The following is a 13,143-nucleotide window of genomic DNA, read 5'->3' as shown; positions in this document are numbered from 1 at the left end:
AGGTTTCTGAAGCTGCCTGCATGATGTGAAGAGAAGATAAACCCTCCAAAACCAGAACATCAGCCACGTTTCTTTTTGAGGTGAGATTGGGATTTAAGGCATATTTCAGGGTACGCAACAATGGGTTTCACACACTGCCAGAGCTGTAGGTGTACTTTTTCTTCCTCTGTGGCTGGAAGCCCATTGATCATGGCAGCCCCAGAGCTTCCTTCTCTGCATTCTCCCCTGGGGAACCTGTCCTGCTCCTGATGAGCAGAGCTTGCTGCCTGCTGGAGATTGTCCCCATGCTGCCCAGCAGGTCAGGCTGGTGGCTGCATCACTTCTGACTTTTCTCCCTGTCTTCTCCCCACAGAAAGCCTGTTGTCAGGTAAGACTGAAAGCTGCATAAATGAAATTTAGAGTTTTGGCTGACCAGCCAGATGCCTCTGCCCTAGGCAGAGGTGATACAAAGCCCTTCATGCAGTGAGCTTGGAGTGGGGTTTGCAATGCAGAAATGGGGGAGAGCATTGACTGCAGGATTCATCAGCTGTGAGCTCCTGGTGGGTGTTCATTCCCCCCTTGCTCAATCCTGAATCAGTTCAAATGCACACAGTTGCCCTGGAATTGATTGCTATCAGCAGCAATAAATCAGAATCACAGCAGCCAGTGGTGAGTTTTGGATGCCAGTCAAAATGCAGCTCCTCAGAGTATTTATCTCTGCAAAGGCAGGGAACCTGGACATTGAACAATTAGATCAGTGTGGCTCTGTGAAGCTGCATTTGATTAAGAGAGTAACTGCAGTACAAAGTTATTGCTTGGTGTTGCTGTGCATTGCTAATAAGCAGCCAGGCTTTGAAAACAGAGAGACTGGAGATGGGAGCATAAACCCCTCTGTGCATCACTCTCCCAGCAGCACCAGGATCCCACCTTGTCCTTCCCCTGTGCCCTTGCTGCTCTTCAGGCATAGAAAGGAGAGAAGAGGTGGCTTTTGCTGCAGTGGAAGTGTGGCACTGATGTCCTGTCTTGTTTCCTCACACCACAGAAGCCACTGGGCCACTTCAAGGACCTTAAAATGGGTACACCTGACCCTGAGTCTGTGGGCAGTGGCCCTGTGTCCCACACAGTCCCTGCAGTGTCACACATGGGAATTCCCAGTTTGCCACTCTGTGTCCCCTTTGTGTTCCCAGCCAGGCTTGGCCACAGCTGCTGCTCCAAGATAGCTCCATTCAATCCACATCTCCAGGAGCAGCCAGCTGCCTTTCTGCAAGAGGTCTTTCCAGGTTTCTACTGTTTGTGCTCATTAAGGTGGGAATTAAGCACCCAAAACTCTCCAGCTCTAAAATAGTCATGCAAGTTTGCAGTCCTGGAAGACCAACCCCTTCTGGGTGCTTTGTGGTGTTTTGGGAAGGGTCTGGGGTGATCAGCAGAGCTGGTGTGAGTGTGAGGAGGGAGCTGGGTTAGGTTTTAACTTGGGATCAGTGCACACCAAGGGTTTCCCAGGGAAGATGATGAGCTCTGAGAACAGGTTTGCTCCAGATGATTTATTATTGTGCACACACAGTTTGGTTTTTTTTCCTTGAATCTCAAACCCAGGATCTGCAAGGTTCAGATGAGCAGAACCATGTTAAGAAACAAATGTTGAATGACCCTGGTGGGCCCCACTGCTTATCTCATCTCTATTTTTCTCTTGAGAGCTGCTGTTTCTCTCTGCTCTGATGAGCAGGTCTGCTGATTTTCTGTGCTGAGGAGGAAAGCCTGAGGTTCTCCAAGAGCCTGGCCCTGGTGCTTTGCCTGCCTGCTCCCAGGGCAGCCCTTCTGTGGGCTTGGAGGAGCCTGAGCTAAATATAAGCAGTGGAGGGAAAAGAGGGGGAGTTGGAGGAGGTTGAGTGAGAGGATCTGTTTATTTTCCCTCTGATCTCTGAGCCCTGTTATGTTTTATTGCTTTACAAACAGGAGGTCTGGAATGCTTCCTTCCCTCCTGTGCCAGTGCAAGGTCAGCTGGGTGCATGATTCCTGCACTTGAAGGAAAAAATACCAACTATTTACAGTAATGTTTTATGAGTGGCATGAAACTGGGACTCTATTTACTTTCTCCAGGCCAGGTTTTACTGTAAATACCCAAATCAGCTATTTATAGAAACAATTTCTGTGTATTTGCTCGGTGCCTGGATGCACTTCCACCCTGCTGCTGAGAATTTAGATCTGATGAGTAACCTGTGGCAGAAGAGCAACTTTGGTTGCAGGAAACTCCTCTGGAAGGTGATGGAGGCAGGTGATTTATGTGCAGTGGATCTCAAGGAAGGTGAGGCACCTCCAGGTCTTGTTCCTTACATCTGCAGGAGGATGTGGTGCCCATGGCCTGGCAGTGCTTCAAAAGAAACCCATTTTGGGGTGTGTGGTGTTTGAGTAGCTGTGTCAGAGAACAAAGGGGCAGCACCAAGGAATGTAACTGAGATTCCTCATGCTGTAGAAAAGGCTGGTGTGAGACTAACTCAAAAAAATGTCTTCAAGTTTACTCAGCTCTTCCCATTTGTCAGAACATGCCCAAGTCCTCGGTGAGGTTTCAGCTCAGAACCAAGATCCCAGACTGAGTCATGAGCAAATGAAACTGCTCATGAGTAATTGCTGGAACCAAATGTCAGCTTGGAAAATGGCTTTGTGTCTTCTCTAAAAGTTCTGGTTTATGGGAAAAGACAGTGGTTTTCCTTTCGTGCTCAGTTCCCTGTGTGGGTGAGAGCTCAGCCACGAGCTGCTGCCCCTGTGTGGGAGTTTGGCACCCCAGGACACTGCTCATGCTGCTTTCTGCCCTCAGCTTCTGGGCTGGCTTTAGGCCTTGGGCAAGTGGGACAAATCTCATCCAGCACAGGTACACGTGGCTTTTAAAGAAATGCTGCATTATCAGCCTTGCACAGAAAATATCCCCCCAGACCCCTGGGGCAGTGATGCTGCTGGTCTCCATCCCCACGTGCTCTCTCTGCTCCTGGGTCCTGCTAGCCCTGGGCTTGTCCGTGCCCTGAGGGCCAAGTGCCCCAGCCCTGTCCCCCAGTGCATCCCAAGGTGTCCATGGCAAACCCAGGGTGACACTTCCACCACTGTGATCCCCGACCTGCCTTTCCTGGATTTCACAATTTCTTCTCCAGAACTGGCTGAGACACAGGGCGACAGGCTAGAACTCGAGTGGAATCAAAATTGCATTTTAATTGTAAACATTTGTCCAGAAATTAATGTTTCTGAACTAATGTTTCTCCCTGACCAGTGTGTTCAGAAACAAATGACTCTCACTAATTGATTTTCCCCTGTATAAGGGAATTGTACATGTAGAAATTCGACCATGCATAATTGAAAATTCCCCTCTTTCAGCAGGTATCCACATAATCACCCAACTGATGTGTTTGCTTGTCCTCTGGCTGGTATCACCTAGGGGTCACATGGCTGGCTGGAGGGAGCTAATTTCTCCAATTGTTGTTCCATGTGCTGGATTAAATATTTAAAATCACTATAATCAGGCTTCCCTATCTAATAAATCAGTTTATGATCCCAAATATGTACCAATGTTTGGGATTATGTTATTCATGGCTTCCTCCTTTGGAAAGGTGTATTTTATACCTTTACACATCTGAGATCAGTAATCCCATTTGTCCAATACATGGAACAGTTTTGAGCATCTCCCAGGAGCCTTTCAGCAGCTGATGGATGACTCCTCTGCAGGGAAGGCTGGAAGGACTTGGCTCTGAAGCTCTTGGCTCTGCTGTGCCAAAACCAACTGCCCCAAACCGCAGGACCCTCTCAGAGAACAGGGAGGGAGCAGAGGAGAGAAATTGTCAGAGGCAGGTGAGATCTTGCTCTGCTGCAAACCAGGTCTTGAGGGTGACAACAGATTTCAGTCACTCTAGGAGGGTTAGGAGCCAGCCCTGCATACAGCTGGTGTGTTTTGGGGGAGCTGTGGGGTCAGTGTGATGGCATTAATCAATTTTGCCTCTTCCAGTAACACCACAATGGGTCCCAGCATGGTGCAGTGCCTCACAGGAGTTTCCCTGAGCTGCTTTGACCTCTCTTACCATCAGCAAAACTCATCAAGGTTTGTTCAAAAGTCATTTTGCATCGCAGCTTCTGTTGGGGAGCAGATAATCAGGTTTTATTTATTTATTTGTTTGTTAATAAAGCTGTATAACAAAGGATTTCATCATCCCAGCGATCCTGGATGTAATGTGCTTGCAATAATTAATGCCACTACTAATGGAGGATTGGAATTTTGCCTTAATTATATCATTAAGACACATTTCATGCATTTAATTGTTTCTGTAAAATGATAACCAAGCTCTCCTGCCTCATATTTCCCATTTCCAGATTCAATTACTTCCCATGCAAGGGCAACCTGCTCGTAATGGGCTCTCACAGTTTTTGCTTTCCAGGGGAAATCAAGTGGGTTTTGGTTAGATATGCCAATACTTTTCAGGTTAGCAAAGCTTTTTTTACATGCTGTTTGTCAATGTTAGTGATGAACAGATGCACTGAACTTTTCCTTCCTCCTTGCTGGCCTGGATTTAATGCAAAATAGGGGTGGGGGGAAGGGGAAAACGTGTCAAGACAGAACAAGAAGGTTAAAAATCAGTCACAGGCTTTGTCACATGCATTGCTGCACCTGTGGGAGGCTGAGTTTGGGTAAAACACACCATGTCTGCTCCAAAAGCAGGAGTGCTGGAACCAGCAGCTGCAGCCTCAGGGGGGATGATGCTGTGATCATTCCCATGGGACACCAGCAGCCAGGGGCTCAGGGCTCCCTCTGCAGAGTTTCCTGCTTGTCCTTTGGAACTAAGGCCAGATCAGTCACCCACAGCAAGCCCAGGCTCCTGGAGAGGCATCCTGGGCTGTGTGGATCAGCCAGGTGCACTGTGCTCCCAACCAGGACCCAGAGCCCTCAGCAGGGGTGGCACTCGTGGATTTGTTTGGGATGAGTAAATGCAGTTGTCACAGGACAGGAATTTTTAGTTATGTCTGCAGCTCCCAGCTGCTCAGGAGGATGGGAATGGTGTGTTTCTCTTTTTTATGTGCCTTCTCTGACTGCAGCTCTTTCCCAGATCTGTAATAATTGCTGCATAACTACATAAAGGCAAAATTCAGGGTGAGGATGGTAGAAAATGGAATCTCTGCTGCAATACAGAAAATACTTATTTGCCTTGAGGGTCATCACTGATGGATTTTGGACCATCTGAGATAAGCCAAAACCTCCCCAAATACCATCCAGGTGGCTACTGCTGTTTGCAAGCCAGCAGCCCACAGATGGAAAAACCAAAAGCAGATAAAGCAAGTGGAGGGATGCAGTGGATTGTGCAGAAAACAGAGTGGGAACTCCCATGCCAGGCAGCAGACACATCAACTGGGGAGTTTTTGAAAACCTTTCCAAGCTTTTCCTGCAGCTCTGACTGTGGGAAGCATTTGGGAGCAGGCTCTTGTTCTCAGACTTGACCTCAGTTAGTCCAGTTGGTTTTTTTGGAGCCCAGTGGGATGGAGTCAAGTGTTCTTTCCTTCTCTTCTTTCTCCCCATCCTTTCTTGCCTGGTGTATGAAAGAGCTGAAGCTTGGCCAAGGCACCAGGCTGGGTTTTGCCCTGGGGGATCTGCAGGAGCCCTGTGAGCTGGGCAGACACAGGCAGAGGAATCCACCACGGGAAATGTCCTGGATGTGCTGCACACCTGCTTGGCCACTGGCCTGCTGGAAACCTCCAGCAAGAAGCTTCACCTGCCTCTCACTTGTCCTAAAAGTTATGGGGGACACTCAGGCACCACATCCTGGTTGCGTGAAGCCCACTGGGGAAAATAACTGAGACACCAGGTACAAAAAACCTAAATAAGAGGTGTGAGAAGCACTGATTTCCACTGCACACAGCAGTGCAATGCCACCCCACATCTTTCTACAATGAAACTGTGTTTCCAGTTTGATTTTCTAATAGATTCTGTGTCTGGAGTGTTTTATCAATAAATACCTTCCCCCCTCAGCCCCCTCCTTACTGTGATTGTTAGTAACAAATTTATGTTGTGTTTCATTTCAGGTTGCCCAACAAATTTTGGAACAAAACTGAGCACCATTAATTGCCATTCTCAGAATAAACCAACAACATAATTTATCAATGTGGCAATAACATTAATGTTTGTATTTCCCAGTCTTGAAATACTTGGATTGGAGATGACATCATTATAATTGGAAATTATGGTAATTATCTGTCTGCAAACATGTTTATTGCCACGTTCAATATCTTCTTTGAAACCAGTCATGAACAGAAGTCACCATAAGCAACAATAAACTAAAAAGTCATTTTCCTAGAGATTGGTGCATTGCATCTGTTGTGTGGGAAACAACTCTGATTTTTCTTTTGTTTGGGATTCCAAAATGGTCTGTGGATGGAGAATTTCAAATCAATACCATCAGGAAAAATCAACTGCTTCTATTTAGCTGAATTTGAAATGTTATATGATAACATGAGTGTTTTTAATATATGGATATATATGTGTGTACACCTTGAGAACATTCACATGGAAACAAGACACCTGCTGTATCAAGATGAGAAGGAAACATCAACATAATTTTTCATGCTTCCCTAGTGAAAACTGGCAAATATATGTTGTCAAATTGTGAGCAATACATTGAGTTGGGTATGAGCTGAGCACTGCCTGAGCCCAAGGGCAGCATTTCCTCCTGGACACTGCTCCAGGACCCTGGGCAGGGGCTCAGGATGGATTTTTCTGAAGCAGGCTGAAACTTGAATACTAAATATATTTATATATATTACTATATATACTATAATATATTTCCTTCCCTGGAAAATAATGTACCATGGCAGGGCAGGGTTGTTTTAGGCTGTGTTTTGTACACATTCCCTTTCTTATTGCTGATTTCAAGTAACACCTCTCCCCTTTTGCACTGCCAGTGCCAGCAGGGGGGACAGGACAGCTGGATGGGGAACCACGGAGCAGCATCTCTGCAGAGCTTCACCAGAGCCAAATGGGAATCTTGGACCCTCCCAGCTTGGATTTGGGGCAGCAGGAGGCAGGTGAGAGCTTTGGAGGTGCCACCCCAGAGCTGGCCTCAGGGAGGGGCACAGCAGCTCCAGGAAACCATTCAGCACCTTCTCCTTGCGTCCTCAGTTCACTGAAATTGAAATTACTCCCTTATGAACTAGTTTCTGTTGTCCTTATTAACCAAGGATTAATTAATTATTAATTAAGCAACTCAGGCTACTTATTAATTCAACTTGTTAATTAAGTATAGGATGCTAACGAGGCAGCTTGTTAATTGAGTTGTCAGGGGGAAGTGAGGATGGAGAGGAGGATTTTTTCCTGCCCAGTTCCTGCAGCAGAGCCAGAACTGTGGGGACATTGGTCATGGCAGCTTCCTGAGTGGGGTCAGGCAGCCACAGCTTGGGAGAAGCTTTATTTACATTTATTGCTTTTCATTGTCAGCTCAGAACAACCTTCCAAGAAGAGACTCCAGGATTTTCAGCCCAATATTTCAATGCTATGAGCAGGACCAAGCAGGGTAAGCATGGGACAGGACCAGGGCATGGAGATGGGCTGGAGCTCTGGGGGATGATGGTTGGCAGTGACCTCCTGCTTTTCTCAGACTTAATGAGATGCACAAATGGGAATTTTATTCCTTGAAATGCCATCAGCCTAAGACAAGAAAAGTCTGCAATTTACAGACAACAGGAGCAGGAGATGAGGAGCTCTCCAGAGCCTTTGCAGGGAGGGAGAGCCACATCTCCCTGGCACACTGGAGTTACCCTGGGCCTGGCCCAGCCCTGCTCTCCTGTCTGCAGGACCAGGATCCACTGAGGATGGAGCTGCTTGAGTGTTTTTAATATATGGATATATAAGCTCCTCCAGCCTTTTGGGAGAGCCCCACACACCATCCTGCTGTGTGCTGGTGCCAGGAGGTCAGGGCTGGTACTGTAATTTCAGGATGTTTTCTCTGGAAACTTTGCTGATGGGCCATTTCTTGCTGCCAGCAGGACTCCAGCATCAGTGGTTTGTTCCACTGCAAATGCCATTCCCCAGGCGAGCTGGAAATAAAACCATTTCTAATCACTTCTGAAAGTTTCTGAAAAGAACTGGGGGAGGGGGAGAGCTAATGAGGAAAACACACAGATTTAGAAACAGGAGAGCATTCCCTGAAGTCAACAGAACAAAAAAAATTCTTTTTGAATATTCATTTCTACTGAGATTTTCTATCGCTATAATTAATTTGTCACAAATACCCTGACAAAGCATTTCTGGTGGAGTGATGAAGGCTACAGGCAGAGGTTTGCTTAGTCTCTTTTGAAGGGAAATAACTAGCTATCAAATAACTTCAAACTCCTAAAGCTTCTCTGGCTTGATCCTGCTTTCATTAAAGAATGCTACTTGGCTTTGAAGACATTTAAAGCTTTTGAAAAATTGTTATATGGATTTATTTTTGGGTTATTCAGTCCCCTTCTGGTTTATTGGTGTATTATTCACAGGCACTTTGAGAGGCATTGGCCATTTGTTTTCTCCTCATGGAGAGGGACACAGCAAAGCCTTTAAAGCACCCATGGAGTCACTCAGGCTCAGCCCTGCTGGTTTTCCCTCCCTTCCTGCAGTAACTTGGGATCCTTGGCACCTCTACCCAAAATAAAAGATTCCTGACAGCAGCCCAACAGCAAATCAATGCTGAATGTCTTGAATGACTGATATGCAAAGGCTCTGCCTCCTTAGATTGGGTCAGGATCCCAGCTTGTGTCAGATCAGATCCCTGCTGGGCCAGCGTGGGGAATCCAAGTATTCAAAGTTTCCTCCTTTCTCTTTCTACCTCCAGATTTCTGCACAATGACAGGACATCCTTGCAGGGCTCAGCAACTGACTCAGAGCAGCAAAAATATTTGTGTGATGGGGGAAGGATGAGGCCTGATTCTGCAATCATTCCTCACCCCAAGGAGCACCAGTTCTATCAGATTGCTCATGTAAGGAAACCTTCACTGACGTGAGTAATCGTGGCAGATTCTGGCCCTGAGTTATTACATGAAACCATCTCAAGCTCAGGAGAAAGCTGCATGACTCAGACCTAGCTTTAAAAAATAAAAGTTTTAAATCCCAAGTTAGGATGTGCCATTTGGCTCCTGCTGAAGTTGGTCTAAAAAGGCAGCACTGAATAATAAAAAAGATCAAGCTTTTGATGTTAAATTGCATGTTCAAGCATAAAATCCAGCCTTGATGATGAAGCTTAGCCTGGCTTATTTCACTCGGGCAAAGACACTAAACAAGAGCCTTACACTCTTTCTCACTTAGAGGGAAATGTCTGTGCATTTAAAAAAAGAAAAAAAAAAAAGTTTTGACAGATAAGTAATTAGGAAACATCTGGCCAAACTGAAGGCAACAGAAGTGATTCCAGTTAGAGGTGGTTCAGTGAAAGCTTTTCATCTCAACTCCAACAGAAACAGCAAATTTAGCACTTTAAAAAAAAAAAAAAAAAAAAAAAAAATATATATATAAAATTCCAGCTTCTGATGAAGTGTTAAAAAGTGAGAGAGTGAGAAGTGCAGGGACATCCACCCAGCCCAAGGCTGGGAGGAGGAGGAGGAGGAGGGGGTGAAATATCCACCTGGGGATTTGGGATGAGGGATGCTCCCTTTCAGTTTTTATTCTGCACATGTTTTGAAGTACTTTCCCCACATTTAGTGAATGCTGGTGGTTTGGAGGTGCCATTAAAATCAAGCCCAGGGTTCTGTGGGTGCTTCCTCACCTGACTGGAAGGATTCAGTCATCTCCTCAGAGGTGATGTGTTCTCATGGTGTTCTGGCTGGAAATAGTCCTCCTGGCAGCTTTCAGTTTCAAACAAGCTTCATTCTGAGATTTTGGGAAAGGTTTTAGACATTTCTTTTTCTTCGAGCTGGCACATTTACACATCCTGTCCAACCTCTTCAGCCCCTGTGCTGTTCACAGTGGTTTCTCAGCAGGGTGAGCAGGGCAGCCACCTCCTCTCTTTGCAGCCCTCAGAATCAAACCCTTTTTACTGCCCATTTTTATAACTGCAGCACACCAGACCTAAAGCCCAGAGCAGAGCTCACTGCTCAGCATCCTGGGCTCTGCCAGGCAGGGCAGGAGAGCTTTGAGATGCCCCTGTGCTGTCCTGCCCAGAGGGGAAGGAGAGGATCCTGGATCCAGCACAACAGCCATTTCAAAATGCTTCTTGCACAGCTGGAAATCATGGTGATAGCATCAGCTGCCAAGGGTATTAGGAGATCTGGCAGGATTGAGAGGGAAAGAGGTAGCAGTTAAATCATTTGGAGGAGTACAAGATTCCCTGCAGTGCCAGCGTGGTCCTGCCTTGCCCAGTCCCAGGGAGGGATGGAGCAGCACCCAGCAGGGCACCCACAGCCCTTGAGCTGCTCCTGGTCTTTGTTCCACAAGCCTGGCCCCATCACAGACAGCTGGAATACCTTCCAGCTGGGATGGAATTATTGTAAGTAAGGAAATATGTGCTCTGCAACCTCGCCACATAAAACCTCTGTAAAGCACGAACAGGAAGTGTACAATATATTCCTTTCCAAATTAATTGCTATTATTCTGATTAAAACACATTATCATATAAATATTTGATTAAGAATGTGATTAAATCTTTCTTGCTCATGAACTGTGACAACTTTAAAGTCAAACCTTTTATAGCTTGGAATCACATTATTATTTTTCTCATTAGCTATGTTTAATAATTCGATCTCGTAATATGCTTTGCCATTTGGAACCTTCCTTTGTGTGCCAAGTTCAAATAGATGCTGTTAGTTATTTGTGCCACTGCAGATAATTAAACAAAAATTAACAGCAATTTAACCCTGCAGACTGGGTGTGTTTGAGATGGGGAGCAGATCACAGAGCACAAGTCAAAGGGGCTCTTCTGCCGTTGTGCTGGTGCAAAGCTGGCCAGGAGCAGTGTGGGAAAGTGGAGGTGTCTCCTGGAGGTTCTAGTAACTCAGAAAGTGCCTTTGCACCAGGTAAAGCCTCTGGGCATCACAAACAGGGAGAGCAAACTTGCTGTGGACTCTTGTGAATGATGTGAGAAGGTAAAGTGGGGAGCAGCTGGGTCTCAGGTGTGGGGAGGAGAACCAGAACAGCTCCACCTGAGGCTGTCCAGGGGTCACTGAACAGAGCAGCCTCCCTCTCCCCCAGCCACATCCCAGGGATCCATCCCTGGGATCCATCCCTGGCTCCCTCCCCTGGCTCCAGGCTGCTGCTTTGGGGAGCTCAGTGTGCTGCAGCCTCCCCTGCCCTCAGCAGGACCAGCCCTTGGATGCCTGTGTCTCTCCCAGCTCACTGCAAACAGCCAGAGCCCACTTTCCTAATTTAAACCTCACACAAAGCTTGCCTTACATGGTCACGGATGCTATTTTTAGGCCCACCAATTAATCCAGCTCCGTTTGAGCTGGATTAGAGATCACATACCCCCTTAATTATAGGTGTATAAACTCCAGACTGGCAGCTGTTTTGACATTCTCAGCTGGGAAATTTGCCCTAAGCAGCCATCCCCTCCCTGGTGCAGCAGGGCTGGGGCCCAGGGCTGCTCCTCTGCCCATCTGCTGCCGTGGCACAGTGCCTGCTGCAGCCTTGGAGCCCTGCCCTGGGACACAGGTGCCAGCCAGCACTGAGCTGCACTGGGCAGCCTCCCTCCTTCTTCTTTCTCTTTTTTTTTTTTTTTTTTTTTTCCTTTATCTTTTTTATTGTTGTTGCTGTCTTATCCCCTCTGTAGGAACACCTCCCCTGGTTCCCCAGGCTGTTTTTATGCACTTAGGACATGTGCCAGGAATGAGCAGGAGCCCGTGCCAGCACACTCCCCAGGTGGGGTGTCCATGGGGGGCTGCTGGGTGTTCCTGCCCCACCCCTGGGCGATGGGGCAGCTCCTGGCACTGCCAGAACTGAGCCTCAGGGCAGGGATGCTGGCCTGAGCTCCCACACCAGGGGCACTGCCCTGTGCCCGTGGCTTGTGGGGCAGCCTGGGGGGCTGCTCTGCATCTCACAGGCAGTTTTGGACACCATGGGTGACCCCAGAGCTGCTGCTCCAAGGGTGGCACATTGCCCCTCTGCCTGCCAGGGCTCCTCTCTGGTGACAGGGACACCCAATGAGGAGCTGCCTTTTTTATTTTCATATAGTGGAGATTTTAAAGCTGAACATCCATAGAATTGCCCATTTCTAACCCCACAGTGCTGACTGGTGTCTCTCTGGCAGGAGCCCACTGACACCTAAAGCAAAGAGGAAACTTCAGAGGGAGTTCCATGGGAACCCTCCCTGGGATTATCCAGCCCAGGGGCAGGAGCTGAGCCTGGAGACACCCTGTGGCACCTGCAAAGGCTCCAGGTGTGGGGCAGGGCAGGACTCGAGGGTCAGACCCCGTGTCACCGCCCTGACCCCAGCCAGGGACCCTCCCGGTGCAGCTGCCGGAGCATCTCTGCTAATTGTGCTAATTGTGCTGATTGTGCTGATTGTGCTGATTGTGCTGATTGTGGCTGTGGCCAGGGCAGCCGGGCTCAGCCATACCTGAGCACTGAGATAATGCCCCAGCAGCCCTGGACAGTGTCACCCCGGGAGGGTCCCTGCGGGTCCTGCTCCAGCTCTCCATGGTTTAATGCCCATCTCAGTTCTTCTCTTCTTTCCTGGGAGCTGGAGGCTGGACAATAACTGGCACAAACGCTGTTTGATCCCAACAAATACTCTTTTGTTTCAGTGTGATATCAAATGCTTGTGAGCCTAGTGAACAAAGTGCCCTCTTGCTGGAGCTGCCTGCAGTGTCCTCTGTCCTTTTCCTGGGAATCTCTCTGCACCTCTTGGATCACATTTAATTCTGTGTTTGTGGTGAAGTCTGGCACTCTGCACCTCGTGGGACAGCTCGACCAGGCACAGGCTCCCAGAGGAGCTTTGCATTCAAGCTGCAGCCATGTGCATTTACTCCTCATGTTTTCCACTGCCCATTGGGAGAAAAGCCACGTTACTGCTGCCAGTGCTGCCCTGGGAGAGGGAGGGGTTCAGTGCTGTGTTGGTGTGCCTGGCTGCTGCCTCCAGGCAAGGATCTTCCTGGCACAAGCACCTGGAGGGTCCAGTGGGGAGCCCCCCTGCCACAGGGCTGCTTGGGGGGTGGTCTATGTTTAGGGTGAGTGATGAGGGTGGA

General features: G+C 47.9%; 1 long non-coding RNA gene across 1 annotated transcript; it reads left to right on the top strand.

Annotated features, from left to right (window-relative positions):
* The first annotated feature begins 3,972 nt into the window (after positions 1-3,972).
* LOC130261269 (uncharacterized) lies at positions 3,973-8,896 on the top strand. Its single transcript, XR_008841958.1, has 4 exons — positions 3,973-4,057; positions 6,904-7,026; positions 7,436-7,511; positions 8,808-8,896. It is a non-coding gene; the product is annotated as an uncharacterized LOC130261269 (long non-coding RNA).
* The last annotated feature ends 4,247 nt before the right edge of the window (positions 8,897-13,143 follow it).

The sequence above is a fragment of the Oenanthe melanoleuca genome, chromosome 20, assembly GCF_029582105.1.
Source record: "Oenanthe melanoleuca isolate GR-GAL-2019-014 chromosome 20, OMel1.0, whole genome shotgun sequence".
NCBI classification, from domain to species: Eukaryota; Metazoa; Chordata; class Aves; order Passeriformes; family Muscicapidae; genus Oenanthe; species Oenanthe melanoleuca.
This window is presented reverse-complemented; position numbering and strand designations above follow the sequence as displayed.